This window comes from Manacus vitellinus, unplaced genomic scaffold (assembly GCF_001715985.3).
Source record: "Manacus vitellinus isolate BGI_N305 unplaced genomic scaffold, ASM171598v3 scaffold_15_pilon, whole genome shotgun sequence".
In the NCBI taxonomy this organism is placed as follows: Eukaryota; Metazoa; Chordata; class Aves; order Passeriformes; family Pipridae; genus Manacus; species Manacus vitellinus.
Window position 1 is genome coordinate 12,354,416 of NW_021939122.1, and position 12,467 is coordinate 12,366,882.

General features: G+C 41.9%; 1 protein-coding gene across 1 annotated transcript in view; it reads left to right on the forward strand.

The window, feature by feature from the left end:
- The first annotated feature begins 12,398 nt into the window (after positions 1–12,398).
- The window catches only part of NEURL1 (neuralized E3 ubiquitin protein ligase 1), an 86,119-nt gene continuing 86,050 nt past the window's right edge, over positions 12,399–12,467 (forward strand). Inside the window, exon 1 of the mRNA XM_018069316.2 lies at positions 12,399–12,456. The gene's annotated coding sequence lies outside the window, so the exon portion shown is untranslated. The remainder of the gene's footprint in view (positions 12,457–12,467) is intronic.

Sequence of the window (12,467 nt, forward strand, 5' to 3'; positions counted from 1 at the left end):
GTCTGATGTACTTTTTTAAGATGTCTCAGCAGACTTGTGTTAAAGACAGCTTGTGGAAGGCTGGCCATCCTATTGTGTTATCTTTTCTGTTTTGTGGCACGTAGCCTAAAATTCTTTCTTTCGGGTTCTATCGTTTTGCCTTTTTTTTTTTTTTTAATTTGACCCCCCCCATTTCTTAAAAGTCACATTCTGCTTGGGCTGGACAGATAACCTCTTGTATATTTATATCTAGTTTTTCTTCTGCTTCCCTGCTTGTCCCAAGGTAGATGTTGTAAGAAATAGTGAACAAATTTAGGACAATGCTAAACCTGCTAAACCAGAGCTATAGATTTGGTGCTATAACTGTAGAATTTTGTCTTAATTGCTTCCAACTGCAGCAGCATGTATATATTTGTAAGGTCCTGAGTACCTTGGCCTCTGATACTGTAAAACACTTAGCACCTGTGGAATTTAACAAAACACATGGCTGTTTTCTTCTCTGGCACATGTTCTTCTCAGTTGTATGAAAGTGTGAGAAATGGTTTAGAGAAATGGTGAGCTCATGGTTCAGAGGATGGCCTGGGTCTATTCTAGTTTAGAAATAGGGCAGGTGTTCTCCATTGGTGCCATATCTCTGTTCTGTCCCTCTAACTCCTCATGACCCATTTGCCACATAAAGCTCCTGGACTACATAGAGGCTCTGGAGCTATCTGAGATTATTTATTTATCAAGCCATGGCAGTGCTGCCTATGAGCACAGAGGGGACTGTGGCATTGAGCAGTGCAACTCACACCCACCTTGGATAATACAATAACTTACAGTTGTGTTTAGTTTCCTTGTCTCCTTTTTTTATATGACTTAGCAAACAGTGCTCTGGGAAAAGGGAGTTGACTCAGAGAGAAGAGCAAATGTGTAAGGAGCAGGAAAGGGCTGTGGCAGTGGCTGCTGCCCCACTGCCACTCATCTTGTTTGGAGGAGAACACCCTTCTCTCCATGTCTTTTCCTTAGCTCCCATTTGGATAGAGCAGTGTTAAGGATGACCCTGTGTTGTCGCCTGCCCCAAGCCACAGATGGATGAGCAAAGACTGGTTTGGGGAACAAAGGGAAGGTGGGCATGTGGAGAGACTCTGCTCCACATGGAGAGAGGAGCATTGAAAGACCAGTAAGATCCTGATCTCCGTCCACAGCCTTGGTCTGACTGTCAACAATCAGAACAGACTCTGCCCTGTATGAGACATTTTGTTCTTAAGCCTCAAATCAGGAAAGTGCTTTACTCATGTTTTGCCAACAGCTGATGGTGTAAACAGTGAAATGAGTGAGCTGTAATGTAAGAGGGTGCTGTGGATATGTTATCCTCTGTATACTGGGTGTGGAACAAACCCTGTTACAACTGTGGGTTTTTTCAAGATTTCATTGCTACTTAAAGTCAGTCATCTCCAGAGTCCCTCTGGATGCTGAAGACAGCATGTGTTGACTAAAGTGTCTGCATATGTGACCTCTAGGAAAGGAGATTTTGCTTTTGATCCAGTTCATTTTTCACATCAGAGGCAAGAAAAATCACCCTTGAAATTGCCACTTTGCTGAGAACATGAGCAGAAAAGTCCCGAATGGTGGTGGCTGCACAGAAGGTTACCCATTGAAGCTGGCCTGGGAACAGTGGGAAGGGTCCATGTGGGCTGCAGTGACATCTTGGACTGGGTTCACTGTGTGCAGTGAACAGTTTGAGTGGTCCCATTCCCAGTTCCTTAACTGATTTTGCTAAATCTGTGATGTTTATGTGTGTGTTAGTTATCTAAAATTTCTCTGATCCTGGTTGAACAATTAATTGCTTGTGACCTGTTAATAATGAGTTTTCGTTCGCTGCTCACCTCCTTGGCACATGACAGAGCCCTTCATCATAATGCCTCTTACTCTTTGGGTGGTTGTAGCTGTTTGGTATGGGAAGTGAAATATACTTTCTCTAAACATTTCTCTTAGCACAGTTTTGCTTGTCTGTGCATCCATCAGTGATGAACACAACTTATTTCCACGTATGGTGGGTTTATATTTGCCATTAGTGTTTCAGAGCATTGTGATATCTCAGGTCTGGCTGAGGGAGAACTGTAACATCATGGTTATGTTGTAAGGCTTGGGTAATGAGAGGCATTCATGCTGTTTGATTTTTGCATCTTTTAACTTTAGAGTAGGTTTAAAACAATTTTTTTTCCAATTTAATGCTATAAATACTATTTGAAGATGAAGAAATAGCAAAAGAACTTGCTCCAGCAGGGAAGCTTCCTGTACACAAACAGTAACCAGAAAAGATGCTGAACTTAAACCACATGACATTTGCAATGATTGCCATTTTTCTGGGGCTGGTAATGAGGAACTTGCCAAGTGTCACAGCTGGTCCATCACCAGTGATGGCCCATTAAAAAGTTGTTTGCTGCTTGGCTTGCATCCCTTGTGGGAAGAGAGCAGATGAGCAGGCAGCTCTTGAGCACTGTGATCCCGGTTCTGTGCCTCTGATGCTGGTTGCCTCTCCCATCTCATCTGGGGTCTGACCCATGGCTGGTTGGGGATGGCAGTCTGAGGTCCTGAAAGGACTCGGTGTCTGACCCATCTGTGACATCTCTGGCCCTTGCTGGCCATGTTTGGATGTCAGCATTCATGCAGCACTACTCTTTCTCCTCTCCACACCTTGCCTGGTGTCAGAGCTCTCTGTCTCCATGGTGCCTCTTCATATTACTCTTTGCTTATTTAAAAAGGGAGAAGAAAGCCAAGTGGTGTCAGGTTCCATTGTGCATGCTGCCAATTCACCCTCTTACAGCCCTACTCTGTAATTTTCCCTATGTGTCTAAAGGGAAATGATTCCACCAGTGCTACAAATTCTTTTTTTTGGGGAATTTCTAACAAGGTTTTGTAAGAGTGTAGAGAATAACTGAAGACACCCTACATTTTCTTCTTTAGACGGCAAAACCTCCACGTTTTATTCTTTTGACTAAGAAACATGAACACCTGACTTAAAAAACCAGATGTCAAAAGCTCGAGGGATATTGTGCACACCCAAAACATCTGCTGGGCAGATAGTATTTAGAAAATGATAATATCAGAACCTGTTGCGTTCTATGTAAGTTGTGGAAATGTCCCTAAAAAACAACAGCTCCCAGAATGGGACCTAACCCCAGATTTGATTGCCCTGAAATGCTGGACCTGGATCCAGTTGTGTTGGCTTGATACTGCTCTGCTACTTACCTAAAGGGATTAGGTTCCTTACCCCATTCTTTGCTGTCTCCCAGTGCAGGTCTGCTGCCTGCATGACTAATCCACTGAGTATGCCTGATGTGGTAGTCCAAGTCCTGTTTTTCTGTTCTGCCTTATCTTCATTATATGTTCTGTACTCAGAGAGATATTAATTTCTGAATACCACGCTTTCCATAGTGACTGCTCAGTGACCATCTCATTATGGTCTTAAAGATACAAGGCCAGATGCTTTCATTTATACTGGATAAGCCTCTGAGGCTTACATGATCAGTTCCCAAAAAATAATTTACAGAAGTACTTTGCCTTTTACATTCCAAGAACTTAAGTTTGAGGGCTACTTCAATAATAAATTATTTACAACAATTTTTATCCAAATTAGCTTCTATGTCTGTGTTGTATTTTAATCTATTTTCATCTCACATGTTCTTTTGTTTGCTGTCTTTATAGATTTAACATGACTATCCAAATGGAAAATCTCTCCCTAAATGTGAAGTCAGCATAAGCAGCTTTTACAAGTTTCAAAACTCTCCAGATTATGACACCTTCGTACTGTGAAAATGGAAGTTTAAAATCATCCACTGCCTATGTTATATTATTCATCCATCTCATAGGCTATTAACTACAGCAATTTGTAAGAGTCTAACATAGCAAATGTCAGATGTTGTTTCCATTTCTGCTTTTGTTTTGCTTCACTGGCAAAATTCATATTGATTTCAGTGGTGGCAGATTAAGCCTTGCATATGTTCAATTTTCATAAGCCAGCAAAAATGCCTTTCTTCTTTATTGTGCCCATTTCCCTTAAATATTTCTGTGTGTCCTTTACACAACTCTCCCACTCAAGTTTCAGCATCTTTTGAGTCTCCGTTCTCAGCTCAAGTTGTCTAAAGCCCAACAAGTATTGGCTCAGACTCTGGGCTTACCCAGCTGAGGGTCCATCCCCACTGTGTGATACACTGCTTCTGTTTGCTCGAAGGTGAACTAAGGTATTGAATAAAGATGCTTTTCTGCATTGCCTGAGTTTTGTTAGGTGTCTCAGAGACTTGCAGAGCAGCAGATAGATAAATGGTGTCAGCAATATACTGTAAGTTGTGAGGAAAAAAGTATAGTTACTGAGCTTTAGGTTAGCATGAACAATATCCAGAAGGACTGACCAGCAAGTAAACTCTGGTCTTTGAGCATCCAGGGACACATGGCTCCCTGCCCTCCCCAAAAGGAGCAGCCAGTTTGTAGGGGAGTTCCTAAGGTCACTGTGGTATGGATTGCCCACATCTCATACATATTCTCTTAAATAAACCTCTGCCTTGACAGGTGGTACTGGGGTTTGTCTTGAAGCAAAAACTGATGTCTGGGAAGATCACAAGCTGCTAAGAGATGGACCTTGAATAGACTTCAAACTGTTAGAAAGACCATCATCTGAAAGATCATCATGTCCGTGTAATGTACAGGCCTGTCCTGCTAGCATGGAACATGTGGAGATATTTATTTTTTCATGCCTAATTCATGTCTAATGTTCCTATCTTAATCCCAGTGGATGGAAAAAAGATTTATATTTCTTAGCTACTCTACATTAATGAAAAACATTCTTCTGTCCTCCAAACACACTCTGCAGCTGCAGGGCAAATATCTCTGAAGTGGGAGTGAGACCACAGTCAGACCTTGAACGAGGTCTTGGAAATGTCAATGGACTGAGTTCACTGTATGTGAGTTAGAAGTGAGTCACAGTGCAATTTGTTGAAGATCTGATAGAAATTGGGGAGCACTGAGCATTGATTGTCTTTGTTTTCTCCTTGGAGGTAAAGGCTAGATAAGACTCATGTGGGGATTCCCCTGGGAAGAGCACCTGTCTCCTGTGGGCAAGAATATGTTGCTGCCCAAAGCTTTGGTGATGGTTCCTGAAGTTACAAGGCAGGAGGAGATGTGTGAAAATGTCCACTTCAGAAATATTGGCAAAGAGTGTGGTGGCTGATCTGCTTCCAGAGACACACATGAAAATTTGCTTTCAACACAGCAGTCTAGGTGGATACTTGGTGAAAGCCTGGTTAAAGATTGTGTCAGCATTATGAAGACTCTCTGGCTACAACTGTGCTGATAAATCTATTGAAGGTGGACATTTTGTCTGTGTGGCTACAAAAAGCTGAAGTGACAGGAATCATCATAGCTGGCACGAAGTTGCAAAAATAAAAATGCTTTTGTGCACATAAAACATCTCCAGGACATAAGAACAGCTGAGTTAAGATGACCTGATAGGGAGGGAGAGACACTCTGTTTGGACTGTTGTTGTAAATGATGTAATTGCTGATTTTTACTAGCCTGAGGTATGGCTCACAGGTCACCTTGAGCAAGCAAAGAGCTGCACAGAGTAGGTTAGCGTTTTTGAGTCATCCTGTGGAACATACACTTTGGTCCTAATAAACAATGTTTATTTCTTATTGAAACTCAATTCTGTGTAGGAATCACAAACATTATTTTTAGCCCCTCATGCTGAACAGAGTTCAGATGTATTTTATCTGATCAGTGACCAGTTGTGCTGGGGTCAAATCCTGCCTGTTATTAGGAATATGTGTATTTAATAAAATATATTGTTTATATCTAAGTTAAGCATTTTTTTATTCTTAGATATGTGTGATATAACATTTCTGTTTTGAAGATGTTTTTCTCTGTTCTCCCAAAATCAAATAATAGTTTGGGAGACTGAGAAAGAAGGGTGGGAAGAAGCAGACATCTAAGTAAAACATACATTGAATGGGAAAAAAATCAGTCGTCCTGGGTTCTGGGCCTATGATTGTTTCCACATGCCTGGACCGTATCACTGTGCTGTGTGCCATTAATGTCATTAGATGCTTTATGCCAGAGTGGATTTTTTGAATGTGCTGGTGAGATTGCAGGATTGAGACCTTGATGGGTAAATGTTGCCAGTGCCGTGTGGGCACTCTGGGGGTGTCTGCTGCACATGGAGCTCTGCACCCTTCCAAACCCCCTTCTTGTGCTGCGTGTGTGGGCTCATGCCCAGCCAGCCCAGCAGTTCCTGAAGTGCCAACAACTGCCTGGCTGGTTAACCGGCCTGCAAGCAGCAATGCTGGTCCTTAGCCCTTTTTAAGAAAAACAAATAAGAAAACTGACTAATCGAACCCCACCTTGTAAAAATGGATATTTTTAACTGGTACTCGATGCTGAAAGAAGGTTGAAAATACATTTAATGTTCCTATTCAAAGGTGTCTGTGTGTCCAGAAGAAATATCAGCCTTTCCCCCTTGTTTTTGTCAGGGCTGATTTGTGAGAATGCGAGACCTTGGGATCCATTGCCATTCCCTTTGGTTCCTGGTGAAAGGAAAAGAGATTTGATTGCTCCCTCCAGATAAAAATACAGAGGAGTCTTCTAGGCCAGAAAACAACTTCTATTTTCCTTTTCTTTCCTTTTTTTGTTGTTCTTTGAGCTTGCCAGATTGGTCTGCTCTCTGCTCTCCAAGTGTGTGGGCGGCACAGAAGAGGTTGCTGAGACAAAGAATTGGGGGAGGAAGGAAAAAGAAGTGAAAAAGACCTTTGGATTGGAGGCATGGTGTATGGGAGGAAGAGGCGCAATGGCACAGTGTTGTTTTGGTTTGTGAAAGTTTGCGGCAGATCAGAAGAAGCTGTGGTAGGTCAGAGACACTCAGTCTAGATGCTGTAGAGATGAATATATTAGCATGGTTTAGATCCTACGGATACAGACATTTTTCTGCGTTTGGTAATATGAAGCTCGTGTCCTACTCTGATCCCTCCTCCTGGAAATGGAGATGTTGAATGGAGAAGTGACTGGAGAGAAGCATGAGCATTGCTTTACTCAGTACAGTATTTGCACTTGATGTTCATCTGCTTTGTGCTTTGCTAAAGTAGGTACAAAATAAGTGGCATTTGGTGAAGGTAAAGCTCTGATTTTTATACTGATTAAATCCTGTTTTCCTGAGCTGAAGAACCAAAACTCATAATAGTCTACTGCATCTGGCTTAAGACCTTTCATGATGCTTCTGTGAGACTGAGTTAGGTTCAAAACATCTTTTTATTTGAATAGTAGAAGAAAGGAGTTAAAGGATATAAAAAGGGAGGAAGGCTAAATTTCAACTAAAACTTGAAAAGCCACAAAGAGTATAGAATGGAGAGGTATAAGACAACAGTATCTGGTGAGGGAGAGCAGGAGACCCAAGAAGGATAACAGATGAACAGAGGGAGTGGGAATGGGCAACATCTGTAACAGGCATGACATGATTTGTTTGGTATTTACACCTGCAAGATTCTTCTCATCAGGGCTGGAAAAATCACCATTGCCATGCATTTTGCCCTTGAAGTATTTGACTTCCAGCTCCTTTGGTTTCCTGGAGTCTAATGTAAAAGAGCTTGTGAAAGCAGCCCTGTAAATGGCAAAGTTTTGTAAATAAATCCCATTTCCTCTAGCATGGCCCTTTAGCAGGAGGCAGGGAAGTTTTGGGGTGAGGAGAAGTGCATAGGGAGCCAGTCCTGGAAGAGGATCAGGGACCTTCCTCTGTGACCCCAGGAGCCTTTCAAAGTTCAGGCTAAAAACTTTCTTTGAGCACCTGCAGTGGGGGACATTGTCTCATGGACATGTGGTGTGAGCCTGCTGCCTGTCTTGCCAGCCCAGAAGGTTTCTTTTGGATTCTGCTGCCCTTTGCTGTCCTCTCTGAAGGACTTTCAACAGGGTAATAAAAAGGTGCTTCTCTGCTGGGTTAATATTTACATTGCAAACATACAGCGCCTTTGCTTGGTTACAAACATCAGTGCATGTAAGTGAGAGGCTTTTCTTGGAAAGGGTGGCACAGGAAACAAACGTTATTCTCTCCTATCACTGTATCTACTAAGAAAAAACTTTAGAAACTGCACTTCTATGGCAAGGGAACATTATTAAGATTACAAATTCAAAGTCTCAAAAGCTTACGCATTCTGGAGTGGAAGCTGTCTATCTAACCTTCATTTGTACCCTGGTGCTTTCTGATTACCTTATTTACCTCTTTGGTTTCACAGGGTTCCTGCTTGTGCCCTTTCCAGAGGGCATGGAATGAAGATTGTTAAAGTGAATTAATCTGTTTCTTGAAAGGTCCTCCTTTAAATTTTTGCAAAACCTCAAAATATACTTTAGCTCAGGCAGAGAGGCATCACCTCTTCCTACAGAAATATTGTGAAAATGAATGTAGCGTTTGCTCAAACGTTCAAGCAAAAATGCCATGAAAATGCTGATGATTTCAGCTGGCAATTTAGTTTTGCAGTGCAGAATTTGGATGTTGCCTGTGATAAAGCATGAACAAGCTACTTATATAATATAAAAGTATATATATTGTACCAGCATTCCCTGTAACCCTGTGTGGAAAACTGTATTATACTTCTGTTGCTAAAACCTGTCATAGTGCCTTATCACATGATACTGTTTAAAGTTTCCAAACATTTAATAGCCATAGAACTGGACTTGAAGTAACAAGTCCTGCCATGTTATTGTTGTGCTGTGCCTTCAATCAGAGTAAAAATAAAGATATTCCCATGAGACTACAGAAAATATTTGCTTTAAGATAGAAACTTCAGTTTTCTCTCTAGTTTTTATATTTGTTCTGAAAGAACAAGTCAGCTTCACTAGGTGAATGTTATAAATCAGCATTTCTCTGTTTTTTGAAATTACAATGGTTCTTCTGGTGAAATGTTTTTATCTTCATTTTCCATTACATTTGGATAGGCCTAAGATTCTTTTGAATCTTCCTGTGCTTGAAGCGTTAATCTGAAATGGCAGTGAGAGGCAGCTATTAATTTAGCATATAAATGAAGGTGAGAGCTGGAGGCATTTGAAGGCCTAGTCAGTGTAGTGCAGTGCAGACACTTGCCCTCATGAAGGGGCTTTTGGCAGATTTCAGGGAATCTTGCCCCAGACAGACAAAGGTTTTCTGTATCATCTAAAAGCTCCTGGTTAGCTTGATGCAATGTTTAATTGCCAGGCACAGCTTACGTTGAATTTTGTGATCTCCAGTCACTACTTTCTCTTACTGTTCCACAGGGTTTTCTGAATATATTATCCCAAAAGTATTCAAGGAGAAGGGAGCACTCCTGGCTTTTGGGGCATTAATTTCTTTCCTGACACCTTTATGCACTGAGTCACTCTCTTTGAAGATAAACCCAGCATCCAGTGGGGGCTTGTGAGCATTTGCACACTGATGGAAAAACGTTGTGCAACTTGACCTGAGATCAGTTCAGTTTCTTGCCTTGGAAATCCTTCTCCTTGCTCAGCTTCTTGCCCCTCTCCAGCACCGCTGTTTCCCTCTTCCACTCCTGCAGACAGTGACGCAGGGGGTTACGATAAAACTCTGGGTGCTGGCAGGGTCAGGGTTAAGACTGGGATGTCCTGTGGCAGCTTTGGCCTTGCATGAACAGGCCTGACAGCCCTTGAGCAGTGACGTGATGCCTCTGGCTCTCCTTCACTGAATCAATCCACATCCTGGACATCCATTACAACACCTCCCTGATGTCTTCATTGCCCTACCAGAGGCAGCCTTTACCACTGTGCCACTGCAGCTCCTGTCACTAAAGCAAACACAACTGATGTCTCATTTATGCTGAGTGCGAATGTAAAGTGGATAGTCAGCCTAAAGATTTTTCCTGTCCTTAAACTCCCCTTCCTGCCGTGCCTGCAGATAATTGTATTGGGATAATTGAGCACCTGGGTTAGTGGTCACGGTGCCATAGTTTGTAGGTATGAGTGGAGATTTTGATTTTAAGAATTCGAGCCAGAATTTTGAATTTTGTTTGGCTTACACATTGAGACCTGGCTTTCATCCAGAGCTGCAGCTTTATAATAATGCTTAATAATGACATAACTCATTATATTCCCAAATGGTTGCATAAAGGTCAACTAATCAGCATACTGCTTGCTGGGGCAGTATCATTATCTTTGTATTACAGAGAAAGAATTGAAAGCAGAGACACACCTTTTGTCTAAGTTCCCTCTATTAATGGCAATAAATTATTGTTAAAAGGATACTTAGAAGGCAAGGTTTCCTAGCTCTGGTCCCTGTTTCTTGTGCACTTGCACATACTGGTGATACTTTTTTTCTTGGATGCTTTCCTGTTGAGAACATTATTTTTCCTATAGAGTTACAGTGGCAGAAGTTCCTGAAGGAAATCTGCTTACTGTACAGGTGAAGTTTCCCCCCACGAATCAGAGACTTGAGCTGAAAAAAGACCTGAGAATGTGTTCCCCTAAATTACCTTATCTTCCTGGATGAACTCCAGCTGTTTGCTGAGAGCTACTGTGTTGAGTGAAAAAGGGCAATTTCTAGTCAATCTGTTGGTTACCATAGAGTTAAGTGCAGTGGTAATAGAAAACTGATTGCAGCTTTTAAACATAAAAATCATTAAGAGAAGGTTCTGTGTCCCTGGCAAATATTATATTGATTTCCACAGTTTCCACCATACTGATCCCATACTGATATTCAAGGAAACTCTGTGGACTGGTTCTTGGCTGGATGTCTCTACCTGCAGCACTGTTAAAGTGGATGAAACCTCCAATCTAGAGAGGTTCCCCTTCCTCCTTCTTTTGTCTTGCTTATGAAGAGTAAATTCCAGTTCTCCACAGAGCCAAATCCAGTCCCAAAAGAGTTCTAGCTGCATGAGGCTTGCATGAGCTGGATTTTCATCTTCCTGGCCCGGCCTGTGCATAAGTATAATCTTATCCTTGATCTTCATTAGTTGGATTTTTCATCCTCTCCTTCTTCCCTCTTTGTATCTTTTTCTGTGTCTACTCCTGTGCCAGACAGGCCTCTGTAGAGCTGGTTTTCCCTGTTGTGGTTCCCTGCAGGTATCTCTGCTGGATTCTTCCAGTCAGGATGGAATGAGCTGTTTGGCCATGTTGGGATGTCTTTTCCCAGACCATGATGGATTTCTAGCATCCTCCTTGCTGATTACCAGCCTTCTGACCAGGACACCAGAGAAGCAATGCAGATGCTCATAACCCCTCAATTTCATACCCAAACCTGCTGCCTGGTGCTCAGGGCTAGGGTTTTTATCCCTGGAGGGATAGGAGAGATGCCCCATTGTCTGCTCAAGGCTGCTTGGAAAGATCCAAGGTTTTAGCTAATACACAGCCTTGATGACATGAATCTATCTTCAGGAGTGCTCTGCAGCCTCAGCATCCTACTCTTGTGGTCGATGAGTATATTTAGCAAGATCAGACATTGCCTCAAAATACTCTTGCAGCAGATTCCTCCCGGCTTGGACAGCAGCACTGCTGCTTGGCTGGAGTTTGCTGGATGCTGTTCATGAATGGGAATGGATTTAGGGGCTGGGTTTCTGTTGGGTCCAACCTAATACCTTTGTTAGTGATTTAGAAGGGAGCACAGATGGGAATGATATTGACTTTTATACCTGATGCCAAAATAGGAGGCCTTACCCATATTGACAAGGGCAAAGAAACACCCCAAGGGGGACCTAGAAGGTACTGGCAGAGAGAACTGTAAAATAGGAACAGGGCTATAGGTGGGTTTTCCCTATGTCTAGAGGAGAACCTAAACATGAAAGACTGAGGAGTAATTTGGAAAAGAGCAAGGTCTGAAAAGTGACAAGAACAAATCAGCAATAAGTTTCAGTGTGACATGACTGAAGGAAAGATTTGCCATATGGCAAATAATCCTCAAAGGTTTATCACAGAACAGGGCAGACAGGCCATTTTACTGCCATGAAAGGCTTTGAGGGGCTGTGTCCCCTACAGGCTGCTCCACAGCACTGGGGGAAGTTCAGGGGTGGGAGGGGATGCTGGATTTTTTCTGAAAAATAATGGAATTTTAAAATCAATTGAAATTGTTTATAATTTTCTGCCAAACAGGATGACTCACTTTGGCAGTCTGCCCTCTCCATCCTCCCCCTCAGACAAACAAACAAAGCCAATAAGTTGCAAAAAATAAAATAATCAGAAAAGATAACAATTCAAAATTTTCCTTTTGGTATATTCAAAACAAAGGGTTTAATTCTTTTTTTTTTTTTAGGGCATCATTTCAGAGCTGGTTTGAATGACCATAACTTGAAAAAATGAGGTAAAAATAACTCTGAAAATAAAATGCTTCATTTTGAGTTAAAGAAACATTTTGTTCAGTGAGACGCACAAAGCATTCATTTTTGGGCCAACATGAAATTATATTTTTTTCCTAGCAATCTCTTGGTTGAGGCAGTGAACCAAGAAGTCAATTATTCACAGAGCTGTAGCAAGATTAAGGTAAGGATGGA